Source organism: Castor canadensis, chromosome 9 (assembly GCF_047511655.1).
Source record: "Castor canadensis chromosome 9, mCasCan1.hap1v2, whole genome shotgun sequence".
Taxonomy (NCBI): Eukaryota; Metazoa; Chordata; class Mammalia; order Rodentia; family Castoridae; genus Castor; species Castor canadensis.
Window position 1 is genome coordinate 51,156,376 of NC_133394.1, and position 19,282 is coordinate 51,175,657.

A 19,282-nucleotide genomic window follows, 5' to 3' on the forward strand; every position below is an offset into this window, starting at 1 on the left:
TTATGCAAAACTGTTTTATGACTTCTCATTACTCTTAGGACAAAATTAAAACCCTCACTTTGGCTATGCCAGCCACTGCCACCTCCCCTCACTTGGTTCTCTTCTTTGATGTATTTGCAACCACCACACTAGCTTCTTTCTGCTCTTCAAACATAGTAGGTTCATGTTCACCCCCTTGTGTCTTAGCAACACTCTTTGTTCCTGCAATGGTTTCACTACATGTCATTTACCTGAGTATCTTGACAGATTCCTCCCCCCTCCCCGTCAATTTAAATCACACTCTAAGAGGTGTTCCTTAATGGAACACCTATTAGATTAGATATTCTCTGCCATATGCTCTTATAAACACTCTTGTCATTTTATCATTTGTGTAGCACTTATTTTTGAAGTCTGCCTTCTGCCACTGAACTATAACTGCTCTCAAGAAAGAGACTATCCTTCCTGCTCTTCACTATGTCCCTAAAGCTTGGCACAGATCTAGGGCTTCTAATGTTGTCTCAATTCATTGAAAGATGTCATTTAAAAACAAAAAGAGATCCGAATTTTGGCTACTTGTAAACATCAGACTGTCTGCTCCACTGAACACATACATCACTGACCCACTGGCCTAAACTGCAGGAGCAGGAAAGCATCTTAACCTAGATCTTAAAGTTTTTTAACAAAAACTTTATTATTATAATGAAAAGCCAGCAAACCAAAGGTGTAGAACAAATTTCTCTTCCCCACAGGAATCAAATTTGAGGTGACTGTACTCAAAACTGAATCTCAACTCTTATGTTTCAAGGATAAATTTGCTGCACCTAAATCTCTCTTGCCTTTAAGATGATGATTCTCCAGGGAGGATACTAAATTCTTTATTCAAACAGACTTCATAAAGTCTGTAGACATGTCCAGCAAATTTCTGAGCTCTAGCACTAGACATAGCTTAGCCTCAAGTACAGATTTTCACTACACTTTATTCATTCTTTTATTCCTTAACTATTCCTCCTCCTTTCCTGGATATGTTAAAGTCTATAACTTATAGACTTTCTAGAAAAAAGTATCATGCTCCCAACCTTTACATTATAGGAAATGTTTTGCCTGTAGAAAATATTTTGCCTCTCTTATTTCTGTGCCACAAATTAAATAATTCTAGGAAAGCTCAAACCTCCTTACATTGTGCTCATAATGGCTCACATATGCCTTATGCCAGGTAAGGATCAGAGGTGACTGGACATGGTAGTCTAAGATAGTACCAGCCATGGTGGCTCATGTCTGTAGTCCCAGTGACCCAGGAGATGCTGCTACAAGACATAAACTACAAATAAATATAAATAAATATATGAAAGCTCAAATACAGTAAAACTTACTTCTCATTCATGGAAGACCCCAGATAGGAGACACCAACTAATAAATAGATGATCCCCTCTGAGCAGAAATTCAGAAACCCAGGCTTCTTCCAGCATTGCCTCCAGAATCTTCAACATATCACTTACAGTATGGCCATGCCAGTCCTCAACAAATCAAAAGAGGAAACAAGTGTAAAATTTCCTGGACCAGACTTGGGAGAGACACAAGCTACCTCCCTTCCCATTCCATTGCCTGGATTTCAGTCACATCTCACTGCAAGGGAAGCTGAGAAATGTAGCTTGAGATCTGCCTAGAATGATGGCAAGGGTGCTGCACCTTTCTTAATAGTCTAATACCTAAAGTACCATTTCCTCTCTTCAGTCACTAGTGGTCTCCCAGCTGCCCCATCTCCTCTTTTGCTGGCAGAAAGCAGTCTTCTTAATTGATTCACAGTTATGTGCCAGCAATGAACATGCATTCTGAAAGCAGATTACTCACTCACTCAACCAATGGAAGGGTTTGGGCTTTTGGGGTTTTTTTATGTTTTGTTGTCTTCAGTAGGAGTAAAAAGTGTTCTAAAAATTGGTTAAGCAAAGAGTGGTGGCCTACACCTGTAATTCCAGCACTCAGGAGGTTGAAGCAGGAGGATCTCATGTTTGAGGCCAGCCTAAGCTACATAGTGAGACCCTGTCTCAAAAACAAAAAAGAAATAAATAACAATCAATTTTTAGAATTAAAGAATGTACTTAAAAATTAAATAATACGTATTATAACTAGCATTTGTCTATTCAATTCTGATTTTCCCTGATCTTTTTATGTATGCATAATGTAGAGGAATAGCAGGTTGGTGTCTCTATTGGTACAGATTGAATGATGTACTTTATCCAGCCAATAACAGGTCTTCTGTGTTTTAATTCCTGTGCTGAGTTATTATATATAAAATGTTTAATAGATATAAAATGTACCATGCTCCAATATTAGAGTATTTCATCTCCTTCACAAATTTCAACATCTTTTCCATTCTCTGTTTATCCTAACAGTTGCAGAAGATGAAAACTTTAGAGTCATTCTTTCTTCTCTCACAGTTCTTATCCAAGCTTTCAGGAAATCCTATTGACCTCACACTCAAAATACCCAAAATGTGAGCACTTCTCCCCAACTCAACTGCTGCTTCTAGTTCCTGTCCTCTTTTTTATGATTTTATAAGTGCATAGTAGTTGTATAGGGGGATATATTGTGATATTTGCATATGTGTTTAAAATATATCTTAGTTGGATTTGCTCCCTCCATTGTTCTCCCTCTTTCCCCTTATCCCTTTTTAGAACAATTTCAGTAGGATTCATTTTTCTATTTTCATATATGGATACAAAATACACCTGCCATATACACCCTCATTCCCCCTTTCCTTGTGCCCAACCCCCTCCCAGAGATAACCATCCATGGAAAAGATTTTTCCCTCCTGCTTTTTATTTTTTTAAATTAAGTATGTATTGCTAGTTCACAGAGGTTTCACCTTGGTACCTCAGGTTTATATATATCATGCTTTAATCAAAGTAACCCTCTCCCCCCATTACTTACCTTTATCACCATGCTCCCCTAATATTTAACAGCTTACTGTACAGTGCATTATAATAAAAAATTGATAGGTTGCTTCAATATTTTTCATTCTCAAACATTTTCTTTATCTCTTACACCTCCCATATCCCCCTCAGATGAACTCATTAATATAATTTTGTTCTCTCTCTCACCAGATATGCATGTGTGTATGATCACATATGTTTATATACATTTAACTTATAGATCTAGTTTCTGCATATGAGAGAAAGCATGTGACCTTTGATTTTCTGAGCCGGACTTACTTTGCTTAACATGAAGTTCTCTAGTTCCATCCATTTACCTGCAAACAACATAATTTCATTTTTCTTTATGGCTGAATAAAACTCCATTGTGTGTATATATATTTTACTAAACCATTCATTGGTCAGGGGCCATCTGGGCTGTTTCCAAACAGGGCTGCAATAAATATGAGTGTGCAAGTGGCTCTATCATATTCTGGGGTACATTCTTTTGGATATAAACCTAGGAGTGGTATCACTGGTGTCCTATTTTTAGGTTATTGAGAGGCCTCCATATTGCTTTCCATGGGGGTTGCACTAATTTACATTCCCACCAACAGTGTAGAAGGGTTCCTATTTCCCCACATCCTCACCAGCATTTGTTGTTGTTTGTATTACTGATGACAGCCATTTTGACTGGGGTGAGGTGGAATCTCAATGTACTTTTGATTTGCATTTCCTTTTCCTTTATGTTCAAGGATATTGAGCATTTCTTCATATGTTTATCAGCAATATGTATGTCTTCTTTTAAGAATTACATGTTCAGTTCATTTGCCTATTTACTCAGTGGGTTGTTGATTCTTTAAGAAGTTAGTTTTTGAGCTCCTTGTATATTCTGGTTATTAATCTCTTGTCATATATATAGCTGGCAAAGATTTTCTCCTATTTTGTAGGCTGTCTCTTTAGTCTGGTTACTGTTTCATTTGTTGTGCAGGAGCTTTTTAGTTTCATTAATCCCATTTGTCAACACTTTCTCTTAATTGGTGTGATATTGGAGTTACATTCATAAAGTTATCTCTATGCCTATGTGGTTCAATGCGTTCCTTATTTTTTCCTGGATTAATTTCACTATTTCAGATCTTACATTAAGATTATTAATCCATTTTGAACTGATGCTAGTACAAGATGAGAGACTGGGACCTAATTTCAAAGTCCTGCAGGTAGAAATTCAGTTTTCCCACAAACATTTGTTAAAGAGGCTGTCTTTTCTGCAATGTGTATTTTGGGCTCCTGTCCTCTCTTACCTGGATTGCTAAAATAGCTTCTTGACTACTTTTACATACTCCTCCTCACTTCAATACCCACCACACATACACATATGCACACAGTCAACTCTCAATCTAGGACCAAAAGTAGAAGCAGGGAAATTAGTCCAGGGATTATTGCACTAACCCAAGAATGAACTCACGAACACTTCTACCATTCTCCCCATCCCACAGTCTGCTTCAGGCACATTTACCTCTTCGCTAGCTTTGAACAAATTAGATTCTCTCTCAATTTTTCTCTTTCTGTCTGTCTCTCTCTCTCTCTCTCTGTCCCTCCCTTTCTCCCTCTTCCCCTTTTCTCCCTCACCATGACATTGTCTCAACAAAGCTTATGCTGAGTGTCTTATTAAATATTATATTGGGCTATCCTTCCTTTTACCCAGTTTCTAAAACTTCTTAAGCTTGTTTTCCTTTTTATATAATGTATAATACTTTTAAAATACTTTATAATCTACATTATTTTTATGTTTATTATTTGCCTCCCTTCCAAAATGTAAGCTCCACAAGAACAGAGATTACTTTTGTCATTTTTTTTGCACTGCTGGTTTTCCAGTGCGTAGAAAAGGACCTAGCACATAACAGACACACTATAAATATTTGTTGAAAATTGAATGAAGTTTTCTATATAACAGTATGTAGTTTTAAATTGATGACCCTATCACTTCTAAGCTTTTCCTAAACCACCCTTACCTGCTACAGAAACTTAATTCAAATTCTTGGGATCAAAATATCTTCATGTATGCTTGTTAGAAAGTTAATCTCACAAAATGTCCTTACCAGAAAGGTTTTGGATACATAGGATACTATACCTTACTCTTAGGGAGTCCAAACATATGAGCATGCTATATTTGCTGAGTTATTCTGCTGTTGAGAGACCTGCTTGAATATAACCCACCATTCCCCAGACTTTTATTTATAGAGAAAATATTAACATCACATGGAATTATTGATCGGAAGCTTGCACTTGGAAATCACTTCTCTAGGTCAGTGGTTTGGGAATAATTATACTCCAAGTGAGATTTAGCCTTGGAATGCAAAGTTGGTTCAACATATGAAAATAAACTTTAGTAACTGTAAAAAGAATTTAAATCAACATGATCATCTCAATAAGTATTGACACACTGTTTCATAAACTCTAAAATAATCCTCTTGTATTTGAGTAAAGGACATCTACATACACACATACACATACAGAGCTTACATGCTTGCATCATACCCAGTATAAGAGACTGAAAACTTGTCCTCTATGATCAGTAACAAAAAAGAATGTCCATCTCATCTCTTCTATTCAAAAGTATCAGATTGTAAGGGGAAAACCAAAAACACCTCTATTTCCAGGGTTCATTATTTTTGTGTAACATTAAAGAAATGTTTAGGAAACATTCAGGAACACACACACACACACACACACACACACATCTTACCTATTACAGTTAATAAATGAGTTCAGCATGATTGCAGAATATAGGGTCAACATATAAAAGTCAGTTGCATTGCTGCCCCCTAGCAGAGAAGTTGAGAAAACAATACAATTGATCACAGTACCAAAGAGAACAAAATATTTAGGAATAAATCTAACAAAACAACTGCAATAGTTACTGAAAACTACAAAACATCATCAAGTCAATGAAGAATTATGTGAGTGGAAAGATATCCCATGTTCATGGCTTGAAAGACTTGATGTTTTGATAATAATATTCCCTAAATAATTCTACAGATTCAATACAATCACTACTAAAATACATGCTGACATTATTTTATACAACTTGGTAAGATGGTCGTATGATTTGTGTGGTTATTCATGGGATACAATACAGCAAAAACAATCTTGGAAAACAACAGAGATAACATAATTTCTGACTTCAAAATTTGCTACAAAACCACAGAAATCAAGATACTGTAGAACTAGCACAAGGTAGTCATACATATAAAAAAGATAATTTTAGAATTTTCACAGCAAATTAATAACAGAGTGGAGGTCCAACTACCATGTAAATCTTTCTTGGCTGTGGTAGTTCTCTTCACTCTGCACAGCTCCTAGCCTACGTCCATGTACTAATCAATGAGTGAACAATGCTCTGGTAATAACAGATATCCTGTAAGGGAATAAGCAATATGTAAAGTAGGAACATTTTATTTTTAAGTACAACCTATCAGACACCCTGAAGACAAAGGAAGGAATTAAGAGCTGTAAGTACCTACTTGCTGAATAAAAAAGACAAATGGAATTTCTGTATCATTCACCCTTGCGAATAGACTAGTAAGAATATGAGAGTTGAAAACTATTAGACAGAAATACAGACACTTCAAAATTAAGATTCAAAACTAAAAATTAGACCAGGCACTAGTAGCTCATACCTATAATCCTAGCTACTTTGGAGGCTAAGATCAGAAGAATCATGGTTGGAGGCTAGCCCAGGCAAATATTTTATGAGACCCCTTCTTCAAAATAATGACAGCAAAATGAACTGGAGCTGTAGCTCAAGCAGTGGAGCACCAGCTTTGTGAACACCTGTTTTGCAAGCATGAAGCCCTGAGTTCAAATTCCAATCCCACCAAAAAAAAAAAAAAAGGAAAAACCAAAATTACACTAGCCAGGAGTTTGAATCTCCCCTTTAAAACTCAAGTTAAAATTTAGTTGCCATTGTAACAATATTAACAGATAAGACTTTTAAACAATATTTAGGCTCCATGAATGGATTAATGCTGTTTTCACAGAATTCATACAAAGGGTTACTAACAAAAAGGCAGTGTTTGGGCTCATTTTCTTCTGTTTTGCACATGCTTACTTGATCTGCCATCATGTTATGTTGCAGTAATAAAGCCCTCACCAGATTATATGCCACATTCTCAGACTTCCCAGCCTCCAGAACTGTGAGCCAAATAAACTTCTGTCCTTTATGAATTACCCTATAGAAGAAGAGAATGGACTATGAAACCTTATGCTTCACTTTCCCTGACAACATATCACTCTCAGTGAGATTAAGACAAGAGTCAACTATAAGGGAAGGAAATTTTTACATATATACAGACTCATGCACAAGAATTTCCTCAAAATGTCTTAAAGGGCAATATAACTTTGAAGGTCCTTGATAATTTTTAGTCTTGAAAGAGATTCACATACAAGACAATCCAAAAGAGTTCAAAGTTATCAGTGACTTGTATGCAACATTACAAATCTGTCCCCTTTGACACAGAAAATGAAATGTTTCTACAAACAACCCTGAAGGTAACAGTGCTGGAACATTAAATGGCTTTCTAACAAATTTAGACTTGACTGTTATTTTGTGTTTCTCTTGTTTTAATGGATTAGCCCACAAGAACACTGCATTTCTCTGGCTGCTTAGGGAACACAAGCCAACCTATCTGCCTCCTAGGCAGCTATCCAGAGAGGGAGTTTCTTATCCAGTTGTGTTCTACCCATGACAGTTGTTTGACAAGACAGGGGAAGGGTGTCCAAAGAAGATTGTGGGTAAGTGCTAGGCCAAACTTCTCAACTTCTCATTAGTCTCCTTTTATAGCCTTAAGTGCTTTACCACCAGCAGTTGCATGCTTTGATAAAACTGAAGCACAGAAATGGAACTAAATGCAATTTCTGGCACATATTTAAAGTTCATTCTATGGACATTGAATGTAAATAGTTGTATTTTGTAGGGTAGTAATGGCTAGCAGGCATTTTAAAAAAATTATATTTTAGCTAATAAATGACATACATTATGTCATTTTCAGGTAAAGAAAACAGCATGTGAAAGTTGATATTATCACTGATCTATAAACTAAGCTGGAAAAACGTGCTTCATTTTCTAAAACCTAATTTTTTCTATTTATAGAAACAGCAATAATAAAGTAATTTTTCACTTTTTGTGCTAAAAAGAGAGCTATTGTGCATGTAATGTAGACTATTGCTTTTGTAGTGAATGTAGGCATTAATAATGTCAGCCCAGGCTAAAAACAAAAGTACAGTGTATACTGGGCAACTTAAAGGCAAATCTGGATGGGTGGCATGGTTCAAGCCTACAATCCTACCTACATGGAAGGGGGAGATCTAGAGAATCATGGTTTGAGGCCAGCCCAAGCAAAAAGTTCCCAAGACTCTATCTCAATCAATGGCTGGATGTCGTGGTACACATGTGTCATCCTAGCTACACTGGAAAGCACAAATAGGAAGATCACAGACTAAGCCCTCCTGGGCATAAATCAAGACCCTATCACAAAAGTAACCAACAGAAAAAGGGTCGGCAGAGTGGCTCAAGTGGTAGAACATCTGCCTACTATGCATGAGGCCCTGAGTTCAACCTCCAGTATCACCATAAAAAAAGAAAGCTAATCAGTCTTCCTACTCTTGTCTCTCCTTGCTCCAATTTTATGATTTTTAAAAGTATTTACAGTTGTATATATATACATATATATATAAAACCTGCCCTAAGTCCTTTTGGAATAAAATGAAGCTATGCATAATCAAACTTTAGTGAACCAATAGTTGAGTTTTTTGATTACATGCTGGGTGACTCTTCCCTGTTAAGAGTAGCACAGCCTCATACGTTGTTTAGGAGCACCAACTTGTTAACTTTAAAATGCAGAAATAATAAATAATAAGGCTCAACTCAACTACTGGGAGAGATGGAAAACTTTGAAATACTGGAAGTGATAAAGTATTTGTAAATGCCATGTACTGAACACTGTCCTAGCTGCTTTAAATACATCAATTCATGTCATCCTTTAAGCAATTTTCTGACATGTGTCTATTATCACCACCATCTCTAATTTACAAATGAGAAGATTGAGGATCAGAGAGTTGATGGGAAAGTGGCAGACAGGTTATGAAGCCAAGCTTCTGGTGATGGGCTCTCTTAACACATTGCAAACTGTTTGGAACCACTAGCAAGCAGGTTAAGCATTGACTTCCAAGCATAAACTAGAGTAACAAAGACTATGAAGAGAGAGTCTATATTTTCAGCAACCTTTTAAAAACCCTACGAACACAAAAATAATTAATATGAAGACAGAGTCAGAGATAAAATGGTGAAGAGAATAATAAACCACAATTCACAAAAATCAAGCCATCTATGGGCCCAGAGAGGCCACTCCCTGACAATACATGACACTCCATTTGCCACAAGTGGGAGTTATCACCTTTCTCAAGGGACTGTAGACATAATCCATAGGTAAACACAGACAGACTGAGCAATGACTGTCTTCTAGAATCTGTAGTTTGTTCTTCCAAAAGTAGAAATGGAAGAAGAGTCATTGTAAGTCAGCCACCTTGTCAGCCAAGGTGCAGCTGCAAAGCTTGTGTTTTTACTATGGACAAAGAAAGTCCTTTTAAGATGAAAACTTTGCTAAATATCTTTAATGAGTTTAATTTGTAATATGAGGTCACAGAGGTTGAAGGTACTCAATTTATGCTCAAAAAAGACTTCATTGAGAAATGAGAGAACAGGAGAGTAAAGAAGCAAGAAAAGGATGAAGTGAAAGTGGCTGGAAAAAGTATTACCAAGTAATAAACCAAAACTAGTCTTCTATTTCTCCTGAGTATTATTGCTTCTGCAAAAGGCCTATAAAGCAGTGCCTTTAATGTCAGCCCTCTGCTCCTTTTCAACTACTTCAGTTCCTAGAGTTTTCCAAATACACAAAGGATCCCACAGTTTACAGGGAACACATATGTGAATTATTCAATGGACTCATAGTTGTGCTTTTCACTCCTATCCACACTTCAGGATGCAAATTATTAGGTGTCAAATTCCTAAAAAATAATTATTCTTTCTTCAGTAAGGATTTAGATGTTTCTAATCCTTTGTGACCTGATGAGGGTATAAGGAACTACATCAAAAACATCTGTCCTTAGACCTACCTATGCCCAAACATCAAAGTGATTTGCTTAATGGGGTGATTTAATAAAGGGGTAGTTCCTTTTATTTCATTACTACGTTTATAGCTTTAGGAGGTAACCTGATATTTCGATCCAGAAACTCTCCTTTCACCTAATTTTATCTTGACTGCCATTTGATAAGCCATCCTTAGTCCTTATGTGTCTTTTTTGTTCTTTCTCTTTGGGCTGTACTGTGTTACACAGCAGTTTTATAATTTGGATCTATAGCTCCTCAAAACTTCAGGGAACTAACGCCATATACATTTCAATAAGAAAAAGTGACAACACTGTGGAATCCAACAAGGACTTTCATTTGTGAGATGCTGAACTAAGTAATTTGAAGCTAAGGAGAAATATAACAAACAAGAGGAAAAATGATAGCCAAAATAAATAAGGAATTATGATAATTTGGGAAAGAAGTAAGTTATCACTTTCCCTGATAGGACATAAATATTGGTAGACACAGGCTAAACAAATACTGGAGGCAAGATTACAGAGTAAATAGTGTTTAAAATGTACTTTCTGGCATTTTTATTTATTTATTTATTTATTTATTATTAATTTATTCATATATGCATACATTAGGCCATGGGCCACTTCTCCCCCCTGCCCCATGACCCCTGCCTCTCCCCTCACCCCCGGTCCCCTTACTTCCAAGCAAAACCTCTCTGCCCTTTTCTCCAATTTTGTTGAAGAGTAGAAATAAGCAATAATAAGAAAGACATAGTGTTTTTGCCAGTTGAGGTAAGGATAGCTATACAGAGAGATTCCTAGCATTGCTTCCACGCAATTTGGGTGTGTTACAACCCAAATTGATTCATCTCTACCTGACCTCTTCACTACTTCCTGGTCGCCTTCCCATATTGACCTCTGTCGCTTTAAGGTTTCTGTATTAGCTCCTCCACAGTGGGGACATCAAACACTTTCATGTTTTGGGTTTTCCCATTCCTGCCGTATGTGTTGTCCTCTTAGCATGTGACCCAAGTCCAACAACATTGCTGTATTTGCCCTAGATCTAAAGTCCGCATATGAGGGAGAGCATAACGATTTTTGATCTTCTGAACCTGGCTAACTGCTCAGAATTTTGTTCTCCAGTTCCATCCATTTAGTTAAGAATGATAAGATTTCATTCTTCTTCAAGGCTGAGTAAGACTCCATTGTGTATAAATACCACATTTTCTTCATCCGTTCATCAGTAGTGGGACATCTTGGCTGTTTCCATAACTTGGCTGTTGTGAATAGCACTTCAATAAACATGGGTGTGCAGGTGCCTCTGGAGTAACTTGTGTCACATTCCTTTGGGTATATCCCTAGGATTGGGATTGCTGGATCATATGGCAGATCTATATTTAGATTTTTAAGAAGCCTCCATATTTTTTTCCAGAGTGGTTGTACTAGCTTGCATTCCCACCAGCAGTGTATGAGAGTTCCTTTTCCCCACATCCTCACCCACAGTTGGTTTTGGTGGTGTTTTTGATGATAGCTATTCTAACAGGGGTGAGGTGGAATCTTAGTGTAGTTTTGATGTGCATTTCCCTTATGGCTAGAGATGGTGAGCATTTTTTCATGTGGTTTTTGGCCATTTAAATTTCTTCTTTTGAGAAAGTTCTGTTTAGTTCAGTTCCCCATTTCTTTATTGGGTCATTAATTTGGGGAGACTTAAGTTTTTTGAGTTCCCTATATATTCTGGTTATCAGTCCTTTGTCTAATGTATAGCTGGCAAATATTTTCTCCCACTCTGTGAGTGGTCTCTTCAGTTTAAAGACCATTTCTTTTGTTGTGCAGAAGATTTTGAATTTTATGAAGTCCCATTTGTCCATCATTTCTCTTAGCTGCTGAGCTGCTGGAGGTCTAAGTCCTTGTACATCTATTACTTCCATAGTATCCCCTGCTCTTTGTTGTACTAACTTCAGAGTTTCGGGTCTGATATTAAGGTCCTTGATCTATTTTGAGTTGTTATTAGCATAGGATGATAAACATGGACCTAGTTTCAGTTTTTTGCAGACAGATAACCACTTTTCCCAGCAACATTTGTTGAAGAGGCTGTCTTTTGTCCATCATATGTTTTTGGTGCCTTTGTCAAAAATAAGGTGTGCATAGCTGTGTGGATCCATATCCGGGTCCACTGGTCTTCATGTCTATTTCTGTGCTAGTACCATGCTGATTTTATTGCTGTTGCTTTGTAATATAGTTTGAAGTTGGACATTGTGATACCTCCAGTATTGCTCTTTTTGCTGAGTATTGCCTTGGCTATTCACGGTCTATTGTGTTTCCAAATGAACTTTAGAGTAGATTTTTCAATCTCTGTGATGAATGTTATTGGGATTTTGATGGAAATTGCATTAAACATGTAGATTGCTTTTGGTAGTATAGCCATTTTACTATGTTGATTCTACCAATCCATGAGCACAGGAGATCTTTCCACCTTCTGAGTCTTCCTCAATCTCTTTCTTCATGGGTTTGTAGTTGTCCTTGTAGAGGTCATTCACATCCTTTGTTATGTTTACTCCTAGGTATTTAGGTTTTTGGGGGCTATTGTAAATGGAATTGTTTTCATAAGTTCCTTCTCAGTTTGTTCGTTGTTGGTGAATAGAAAAGCTAATGATTTTTGTAAGCTGATTTTGTATCCTCCCACGTTACTGTAGCTGTTTATGGTGTCTATGGTTTGGGTAGAGTTTTTTGGGTCTTTAAGTTATAAGATCATGTCATCTGCAAATAGGAATATTTTGACAGTTTCTTTACCTATTTGTATTCTTTTTATTTCTTCTTCTTGTCTAATTGCTCTGGCTAGGAATTCCAGTACTATGTTGAATAGGAGTGGGGATAGTGGGCACCCTTGTCTCATTCTTGATTTTAGGAGAAATGGTTTCAGTTTTTCTCCATTAACTATGATGTTGGCTGTAGGTTTGTTGTATATAGCCTTTTCAATGTTGAGGTACATTCCTTCTATTCCTAGTTTTCTTAGAGCTTTTATTATGAAGTGGTCTTGGATCTTATCAAAGACTTTTTCTGCATCTATTGAGATGATCAAGTGGTTTTTATCTTTGCTTCTATTGATGTGCTATATTACATTTATAGATTTGCATATGTTGAACCACCCCTGCATCCCTGGGATGAAGCCAACTTGGTTGGGGTAAATAATCTTTCTGATGTGTTGTTGGATTCGGTTTGCCATTATTTTATTGAGGATTTTTGCATTGATGTTCATTAAGGAGATTGGCATATAGGTCTCCTTTTTGTTGGTATCTTTGTCTGGTTTTGGAATGAGTGTAAAACTGGCTTCATAAAATGAGTTAGGCAGTGTTCATTCCCTTTCTATTTCATGGAACAGTTTAAAAAGAGTTGGTGTTAGTTCTTCTTAAAAGGTCTGATAAAATTCAGCACAGAATCCATCAGGTCCTGCACTTTTCTTTTTTGGGAGACTCTTTATTGCTGCTTCAATTTCATTTTGTGTTATAGATCTATTCAGGTGATTCATATACTCTTGGCTCAATTTTGGATGGTCATAAGTATCTAGAAATCTGTCCATTTCTTCAAGATTTTCAAATTTATTAGAATACAGGTTCTCAAAGTAGTCTTTGATGACTTCTGGATTTCTGTGGTATTTGTTGTTATCTCTCCTTTGCATTTCTGACTACTGATTTGGGTTTTTTTTCTCTCCTCATTTTTCAATCTTATTTATTTTTTCAAAGAACCAGATTTTTGTTTCATTGATTCATTGTATGGTTTTTGTTTTTTTGTTTGTTTTTATTAATTATGGCCCTTATTTTTATTATTTCTCTCCTCTTGTTTTGGGATTTACTTGTTTTTCTTTTTCTAGGAGTTTGAGATGTAGCATTAAATCACTGATATGAAATCTTTCTGTCCTTTTAATATATGCACTCATGGCTATAAAGTTTCCTTTTCAGACTGCCTTTGCTGTGTCCCACAGGTTGTGGTAGGTCATGTTTTCATTTTCATTAACTTCCAGGAACCTTTTAATTTCCTCTTTTATTTCATCAATGACCCATTGATCATTGAGCAATGTGTTGTTCAGCTTCCAATTATTTGCATCTTTTCTACTGTTGTTTTTGTTATTGAATTCTAGTTTTAATGCATTGTGATCTGATAGAATGCATGGGATTATTTCTGTTTTCTTATATTTGCTGAGGCTTACTTTGTACCCTAAGTTATGATCAATTTTGGAGAAGGTTCTATGGGCTGCTGAGAATAATTTATATTGTGCAGAAGTTGGATGAAATATTCTGTAGACATTGGCTAGCTCCATTTGATCTATGGTATGATTTAGATCAAGGATTTCTTTACTGATTTTTTGTTTGGATGACCTATCTATTGGTGATAAGGGGGTATTAAAGTCTCCCACTGCCACTGTGTTGGAGTCTATATATGTTTTTACTTCTTTCACAGTATGTTTGATGAAATTGTGTGCACTGATGCTGGATGGAGATAGGTTGATAATTGTTATTTCCTTTTAGTGTATTTCACCTTTTATTAGTATGGAGTGTTCTTCTTTATCTTGTTTGATCAATGTAACTTTGAAGTCTACTTTGTTCGAGATAAGTATTTCTACTCCTGCCTGTTTTTGTGGGCCATTGGTTTGGCAAATCATCTTCCAGCCTTTCACTCTCAGCCAGTGCTTGTTTCTGTGGATGAGATGGGTCTCCTGTAAGCAACAGATTGTTGCATCTTCATTTTTAACCAGTTTGCCAAATGGTGTCTTTTGATGGGGGGATTAAGTCCATTAACATTCAATGTTAGAATTGATAGCTATGCAGTGATTCCTGTCATTTAGTTGTTTTTGTTATTTAAGGGTTTGATTGTGTGAAGCTGAATCAATGTTACTCTCTACATTCTTGTCTTTTTTTTCTCCTGTGGTTTGGTACTGCCTGTCCTTTCATGGTTTTGTTTGCTTTCTTTTTCTGTTTGCAGAATTCCTTGAAGAATCTTTTGTAGTGATGGCTTGGTGGTCATATATTGTTTTCGTTTCTGCTTATCATGGAAGACTTTTATTACTCCATCTATTTTGAATGCTAGTTTTTCTGGGTAGAGTATCCTAGGGTTGATGTTATTTTCATTCAGTTCTTGGAATGCCTCACTCCATGCCCTCTTGTTTTTAAGGTTTCCATTGAGAAATCTGCTGTGATATTGATGGATTTACCTTTGTACATTATTTATTTTTTCTCTTTTACAACCTTCAATATTCTTTCTCTGTTCTGTGTGCTTGTTGTTTTAATGATAATATGTTGTGGGGTAGTTCTATTTTGGTCAAGTCTGTTTGGTGTCCTGGAGGTTTCCTGTACCTGAACTTGCATTGTTTCCTCTAGATTTGGGACATTTTCTATTATTATTTTGTTGAATATATTATGAATTCCTTTTGCTTGCACCTCTTCTCCTTCTTCAATACCCATGATTCTCAGGTTTGGTCTTTTGATGGAGTCAGTGAGTTTTTACATATTCCTTTCATGGGTCTTGAGTTGTTTGAGTTCTTCAATTTTTCCTTTAATTTCCATTCATCTTCAAGTTCTGAGATTCTGTCTTCTGCTTGTTCTAGTCTTCTGGAGTTGCCTTCCATTTTGTTTTCTACTTTTGTTTCATTCTTTTTTTCTGAGGTTCTCCATATCATGGATCACTTCCTCTTTAATATTGTCAATGTTTGCCTTTAATTCATTTATCTCTCTATTATAGTGTTCTCTGTTTCACTTTGGTGTTTATTTAGGGTTCCTATGAGTTCCTTTATTTGTTTTTGTGTCTTCTCATATTCTTTATTTTTGTTGTCTTGGAATTTCTTGAGTGCCTGTTGTATGTCTAGTAACATCTCCACAAAATTCTCAGTGATTACTTGCTGGATTTCTTCTTTCAGCTTATTCTTGTGGGCTTCATTGTGTTCCTAGGCTTAGTTTATCTTTGTTTTGTTTGAGTCTGGAACTGGGTATTAGTTTACTTCATTTCCCTCTGAATCCTGTATTAATTTATTTTTGAGGGAGAATGGTTTCCATCCCTTTTTTGTCTTCTCATCACTCCACCTGGTACTGTGTAACTGTGCTCTTGATAAGCTATTGGAGGTTTCAGTCACCTGTTTTCTTTCCCTTGGTTTAATTTTGTTTTGTGAGTGTGTTGGGTTTTAGGTTAGTGTATGTGTGTGTTTTTGTCCCTGGTCTGTGTGTAATTTAGTATTAGCTAACTCACAATAGTAAAACTAACAATACAAAGAAAGAAAGAAAAAAAGAAAACCAAAGAAATCAACAGGAAGAAGTGGTGGACAAACAAACAGGGAACAAAACAAACAAACACTTTAAAAAATTTCAGGTTCAGGAACAATAGAATTTCAGTCTTAGTAGTTCTGGTGTTACTCCTTCAGCATCTTGTCCTGGGGTTGGTATTTAAGCAGAAGCTCTGTCTTAGTCTCACCAGGTGGTTGGAGAGACTTGCCAGTTTTTTTTCCTGTCTTTCAGCTGCAGCTGCTTTTCAGCTCCTCACTCAGTGAGGGGTGGCTTGTCCTCAGATTCCACAGAACAGCTCTGTGGCCCATCTGCTGTTCTGCTTTGTAGTTGGGTTTTTGCTGTGTTTGTTTATTGGGGGATTGTTTCTTTGCCTTGCCTCTTTCTCTGGGGCAAGGTCAGAGTTCCGTCAGCTGACTCCCTGCTGTCAGCATATTATGATGGTTTGCTGATTGTTTTTCAATTTTTCAGCATTGTGAGGATGTTGCTCACTGGCTAGGAGATGAGCTTTGTGGACCGCTACCTGCCCTATTTCAGGCAGCAGCCTATTGCCCGCCCACTGTTAGCCCTTCTGCCTTTCCAGTCTTTGTTTACTGAAAGTTCTGGTGGAGATCAGCTCCTTGCTTCTCCCCCCTTCTCCAGTGCACTTATAGCACCCTGCCTCCTCTGCTGCATGTTCCTTTTCAGTTCCTTGTTTATTATTCAGTTTTTTTGGGGGGTGGGGTTGGGGGTGAGTCTGTCCATGGGACTATGCTGGTTTATCCCAGTGGTGGCTGTGGGAATATCATGTGATGCTTATTTGCTCACCTGTTGGTCTGCCAGATGTCTCCCAAGCAGGTTTGGAGCTGGCATATGGAGATGCTGGAGCCCTCCTGTTTTTTCAGTGTAATGTGGCATAGAGAAGCTTTGTATGGGCTGGGGGTTCAGGGTGTTGAAGTTTAGATTCTTCTTGGTTCTTTTTTTCTGCCAAATGTGGCTCCAGCATCTCAGCAAGATTTTTTATGTACAGAGTTCACACTGTCTGCTTCTGCACTCTAGTAGCCATCTTGGATCCCTCTCTGGCATTTAAAAGCATCTGTTAACCTACAGAGTTTACTCTTGGGGTTGGTCAGGGGATGAATTGTACAAAAGTGAGACTTCCTTTTTCCTGAGTTACACCTTGTTGTTCTGAGTTTGACAAGCAGGCCTGGTGTCTTCAATGGGCAGGCAGGGCAAACAGACATGCAGTCATCTACAGAGCCACCTCTCCTCACACAGGGCACTAAAGTCTGGATTTGGAGGCCCAGTTTCAGAACACTGACTCCTCAAACTTGGGCTCAGCTGCATCTGCCAGATCAGCTTTACTAGCCATTGATATATTTACCCACAAGTCATTTGTATCTTTGTTTTTAGAACTTTTCTACTATGTGCCACTTAGAACTCAGAGAAAAGAAGGAGGATTCATTGTCTCCTATCTTTCCATGGCCATCTCAGGCACTTCTTTCACTTCACTAAATTTTTCTGATATAAAATCAGGAAACCGATCACGACTAAACACTTATTCTGCTATTTCATTTACAAGGTACTATCTTTTTTTAAACAGATTCAACTTATTATAACCAAAAGTAGCCAAAGATTTATTTCACATTACAAGTAGGAATAAATACAAAATAAGATCTCCTTTGAGATCATAGATCATGTATCTTTATTTCCATCAAAGAACCTTACAATTATCTTCATTATGTTTTATAAACATTCAGAATACATGTTTTACCTGAAAACTTCAAAAAAGAAAAAGAATGTTATGAAAAGATACCCAACATGTACTCATGAAATGTTCCATGGCCTGTCATCTCCAAAGCCAAATGGCTGTGTCAAATACCTAGACTGCAAAATTACACAATGGTATAGTTTTGCCTAAAAAAAAAAAGTGTAGAAAAGAGAAGAGAGTTCATCTTTTGAACATCTAGATGTGCTGAATCTTTTGTTAGAGACATTTATATATCTATGTAATTTAAATCCTGGCAATGGTATTGTGTGTAGTTATTTTTATTCCCATATTTATAGGAAAATCAATTGGAGTTCAGAGAGATTGACTCACTTGTCAAGAACATTCTGTTAGGATGATCTAGAGATTGACTCCCTCTCTGGTGACCTCGCCAAGGTTATTCCCACCATACTGCCATGGATTGCCTTATGTGGTGGTGAAGGAAGGTGTGTGAAGCTCTCCAGAGTAAAGACAGGGTGATTTTTGACTTCTAACAGGATAAGATTCTTATATACTCTGTTCATCTAGGCTCTTTTTCAAAGAGCCATCAATCAGATCTCAGCCTCACATCCAGAAAACAAGTGTCCCATCAATCACAGGGAACCTCCATTTCCTTAAATGTTAGATAGAATGAGTTCTCATTTCAGACCCAGGGTGACTGGTCTTTGTTTAATGTTTGGTGGTGTATTTGTCTTAAGGTCAAATGGGATTATTGTAAGAACTCTATTGAAACATAAAATGAAAATAGAAAAGGGACAAAAAGCAGCATTGGGTGAGAACATTGAAAAGAATACAGAATCAACTTTATGTTGATAAGGTAAATGCTGGGAACAATAGAACAGCAATAGAAATGTATTTTACAGGTGTCATATAATGTGCTAAAAAGCAGATTTCAGTTAAGCAAGACAAAGAAGTGAGATCAAGAAAATTTTTCCTTACTACTAGGAAAAACTAGTAACAGATAGCATTATTATGTAGTGACTACATAATTTGACTCATTCATAGATTTTATTTTTATTAAAAAAATACCATACATATAAGAAAGTATAAGCATTATTCTTACAACTATCTAAGCATAAAAATCTAGATAGAATAAACCTCTATCTAGATTTTTCTAAAAAGCACATTTGCAGTACCCCATGAGGGTTACTCTTGCACTGTCACTAACCCTCCTTTCTAAAAGCATCTCTTTCAACTTCTAACACTTAGATCAGCTTTGCCTGTTTTTAACCTTCATA

The 19,282-nt window shown here is 36.8% G+C and overlaps 1 protein-coding gene across 12 annotated transcripts in view; it reads right to left on the reverse strand.

Moving 5' to 3' along the window:
* Positions 1-19,282, reverse strand: part of LOC141410877 (uncharacterized) — a 137,070-nt gene that overhangs the window by 22,525 nt on the left and 95,263 nt on the right. For 9 of the 12 annotated variants that reach the window (XR_012435673.1, XR_012435682.1, XR_012435681.1 and 6 more), the window contains 3 exons: positions 5,635-5,713; positions 3,189-3,226; positions 1,350-1,493 (listed from right to left, as the gene is read on the reverse strand). The gene's annotated coding sequence lies outside the window, so the exon portion shown is untranslated. The remainder of the gene's footprint in view (positions 1-1,349; positions 1,494-3,188; positions 3,227-5,634; positions 5,714-19,282) is intronic. The other 3 variants (XR_012435674.1, XR_012435675.1, XR_012435671.1) reach the window with 2 other exon arrangements.